At 42.3% G+C, this 4357-nt stretch overlaps 1 pseudogene; it reads left to right on the top strand.

The window, feature by feature from the left end:
• Positions 1–787: 787 nt before the first annotated feature.
• LOC145403856 (5S ribosomal RNA) lies at positions 788–906 on the top strand (annotated as a pseudogene).
• The last annotated feature ends 3451 nt before the right edge of the window (positions 907–4357 follow it).

The raw sequence follows: 4357 nt of genomic DNA, 5'->3' as shown, positions 1-4357 counted from the left end.
TGAGTGAATTGGTTGGTTAGGATGCTGGCTGAAATATTGCCAGTTTCAATCACGCACTCAGATTTGAGCACAGGTGTTTTGTAAATGCATACTTTTTCATACGAATTAAAACAAATAAAATATATATATATATATATATATATATATATATATATATATATATATATATATATATCAGGCATCTTTCTATCCTAAGAGCTGTTCTTACAAATAGCTACAGGCCTGAGGAAATGGCCTGTTCCATTCATATATAATATAAAAATTAGTTACAGTCATTGGATAAAAATGATAGTTATTGTAATGAAAGAATAGATAGGTGTAGAAAAGTCATGGAATACTGGTTAGGGTGGAAGGGTTATACAAAAGCATGAAAGGTCCAGTTAAGCACTGATTAACAAACAGGAAGTAACGAGATAAATATTTAGTGAAGGAGACAAACATCAAGTATAGAAAACAGAACAGTAAACACTCTGAAAATATATAAAACAGAACTGGATGAAAGTACAATAGAAGTGGAATGATTTCTGGGAAACAAAAAGGAAAGCTTGTCCAGCAGACTGGGACAGAAATAATTAGCTACTGTATATACCATGTAATTTAGGAAATCATTGCGTTGGGTCTGGTTAGTACTTGGATGGGTGACCGCCTGGGAACACCAGATGCTGTTGGCATCCCTACGTGTCAAGTGGGGTTGGTGGAGGATTAGTGCCCCTCCCTGTAAAACAATTAACTCTGAGCCCTTGGCCACCCCGTTTGGGATACATGGCGTCTGGCAATGAATGAATGAATGAATTGCCACGTTGAGTACAGTACACCGCTTCCCATCCGATCAGCAAAGTTAAGCAACGTTGGGTCTGGTTAGTACTTGGATGGGTGACCACCTGGGAACACCAGATGCTGTTGGCATAACGTTCTCCCTACGTGTCAAGTGGGGTTGGTGGAGGATTAGTGCCCCTCCCTGTAAAACAATTAACTCTAAGCCCTTGGCCACCCCGTTTGGGATACATGGCGTCTGGCAATGGATGGATGGATTGCATGCTGCTTGAAGGGAAAGGTACTGATAAAGACTGTGAATCTCAGAGTAGTAGAGTTACTGAGCTAAACTGGAAATTTACTAGTAATACCTCAAACAGGGAAGGTGACAATAATGTAGGGAAAAAATATAGCTAGATATATAGAAATTGAAAGAACAACTGTTACAGTACACACATCTTATAACCTATATTTTCCAATATGGTCTGCTGGTCGTGGCTGGATGACACGTGTGGAAAGAAGCAGCTGAAAAAGAATGGAGTGTTACTGCATCCCTCTTGTGTTGGTGCTGCAATGAATGTCACCATTCAACCAGCTTTGTAAAGAAGTAAATTAGTCTCCATGCTAAAAATAATTCTCCAGTAACTCAGTATTTACATTTTTCAATATAATTTAGGAACACATGCTGTACTGCTGCAGGAGTGAAAGTGCACATAACCTGGATAAACTGCTGTATAATTCATGACTGGTGAGCTGGCCAGGAACAACATGGAAATCTATGAAGAATGCAGGAATACATTCACTTTGCACGTATGAAATCAAGTCTGGATAATCTCAATAATTATTTTCATGCAAATAACTGCAAAAGGAAGATAAATCATAATTCAGTCTAGGCTATACATCACACTGTCTTACTTATAAACGCATCCTCTTTATGCATTCTACCATCATATATACTTATTTCGTACATAGAAGTAACAATTTAAAATGGGTTAGCGAAGTGTCTGGTTTATTAAACAGAAGAAACATTCAAAATTTGAGCGCTTTTAGTGCTCATGCAGTGCATTCTCGCCCAATCTAGCGACTGTTGTGGCATTCAAACGCCAGAACTGGGTTTCGCCAAGACTGAAGGTCCAAATTTTTTTTGGTAAGGATGACTGACGCTCAGGAACGTCTGACGACTGAACGTCGTCGTTGGACCGCCTAAACTCTGGGTTTTTGTAGTACGGCTCTATAAATATTTAATTGTCTATCTGACTCCCAACTTACCAGCAGTAACTTCCTAATTTCTGAACTCCCAGCAAACCCACTTATTTGCCTAATATACCTCTTCAGTACTCGCGTCTTTTCCATCCTCCCTCTCTCTGTTTATTTACTTATCTACAATACCTACTAACAACCACCCAACTTACCTACCTACCTACATGCCTACCTACCCCATATACGTCTTCAGTGCTTACCTTACATCCCATCCCATCTCTGTATTTACCTACCTACAGCATTCATCTTACTGGCTACCTAAGTATCAGCCTACCTCCTTACCTTCATACCTCGTAACATCTTCATTACCTGTTCACTCCCCTTGCCCCTATCTATGAATATTTAACTTCCCACCTACCTACAATACCTACCTTAATGTCCACCTACTTGCTACCTGCTTAACCAATATGCCTACCCTATTTCGCTTTCAGTACCGATGCCTATTATTCACTCTCTCACCCCCTCTCTTTTTCATATACTCGTAACCTTGATCTTCTTACTCCATTTGCATTATGCCTCCCCCCCCTCTTTCTCTCTTTCCTCCTTCCCACCCCGCCTCCAAACCACCCACCACCACCACCACCACCACCTCCTTCCGGTTTCACCAAAGGATGTAAGAGAGAGAGAGATCTACACAGCTCCCTCCCTCACCTTTCCTAATCACTTTACCTGCCCAGTAGGACTGTTTATCACATTTGCGCTCCGCTGGCTGTGCTTACTTGCTTAATTACTTTCCGCATATTGAAGTACATTCAGTTTTCTGATATCAGAGTATGGATATAACGGTATTCACTTTGCTGTTATACTGTAGTAATTACTCTCAGTACATTGGAGTGCGAATATAACGGCTATCACTTTCCTGTTATACAATAGTAATTACACTTAGCATCCTGGACTGCTCATATAACGGCATTCACTATACTGTTATACTGCATGTAAGTTAAAATAACTAATTAACCAAAATTGATTGTCCACATGCTACGCAATAAAAGTTTGTATTATTAGCTAGATCCTTAGTATGCCTGTTAGCATACGAAAGTGGTTGGCTGTTTATAACGCAATGACGTCATCTAATATCAGAGTACAGATGTAACAGCGGTTTGAATTACTAAACGTTTTCTTGTTGCTGCTCTTAGCATTAAATACACACACACACACACACACACACACACACACACATATATATATATATATGGAGCCTGTGTGGTATACCACTGTGTACCACTGTTTCGTACACGGGTGAGCCAGGGTTCGCGCCCCGCCAGGGTAATAAACTTTGAGAGTGTTCACCCGGCCACGTACTGCATTGGCGGACACCAGGGGTGCTGTGGTTGAACCAGTGTCGCTTACCATCAAGTATGCTTGCACCCAGTCGGCTTGCGCGGGCCGATTACACTTGGTTCACAGACTACACACATATCCCAAGCCACTCCAACACTACAATTACACTAACAAGCACTTCTCACCCTACATACAATCTCTGCTAGACAGCCTAAGCCACTTGGTAGAGATATATCGGCTGTATCGTCCCGACTTCGGTCGGGATAGGCCGATCCTGCAGTGGATACTCAAACAGCTGATGATCTATCTATCTATCTATTGCCAGACGCCTCAATCCCGTTTGGGGTGGCCACAAACAAATCGCCTCCAAGTCGCCCTGTCCCCCGCCATTTCACTCCCCTGCTCCCAACTCACACCCCCCTCTCTCATATACCTCTCCACCCCATCTCTCCATCTCATCCTCGGCCTCCCCCTCCCTCTTTCCCCCTCCACCTCACTCACATACACTCTCTTCGTCAGTCTTTCACCCTCCATCCTCTCCACATGGCCAAACCACCTCAATGTGTTCCTCAAAACGCTTCCTATCACATTCACATCAACACCACAACGCTCCTTTATATCCTCATTCGTCAGCCTGTCTCTCCATGTGACTCCACAGGCTCCTCTTAAATAACTCATTTCCACGGCTCTCACTCTTGACTTGTGTCCTTCCAACAACGTCCAAGCTTCACTTCCGTACGTTAGAGTTGGTATCACAATACTGTCATGTAGTAACTTTTTCACTTCCATGCTCACTTCCCTGTTTCTTATCACAGCTTTCAAAGAACCAGCAACCTTTCTTCCCTGCTGTACCCTTTCAAGCACTTCACCCTCCAAACCTCCATCCTTACTCATCACACTACCCAAGTACTTAAACATACTCACATTTTCCAATTCCTCACCATCCAACCTCGCTGTACATTCACTGACTTCACCTCTCTCAAAGACCAACACTTTACTCTTCCCTACATTCACCTTTAGATTCCGTTTCTTACACACTCTCTCAAACTCATCCACCAAGCCT

The sequence above is a fragment of the Coenobita brevimanus genome, chromosome 61 (genome assembly GCF_032717465.1).
Source record: "Coenobita brevimanus isolate Jiangsu-jjx chromosome 61, ASM3271746v2, whole genome shotgun sequence".
Classification (NCBI taxonomy): Eukaryota; Metazoa; Arthropoda; class Malacostraca; order Decapoda; family Coenobitidae; genus Coenobita; species Coenobita brevimanus.
The sequence above is the reverse complement of the archived record's forward strand: the minus strand, read 5'-3'. Positions and strand labels throughout refer to the sequence as shown.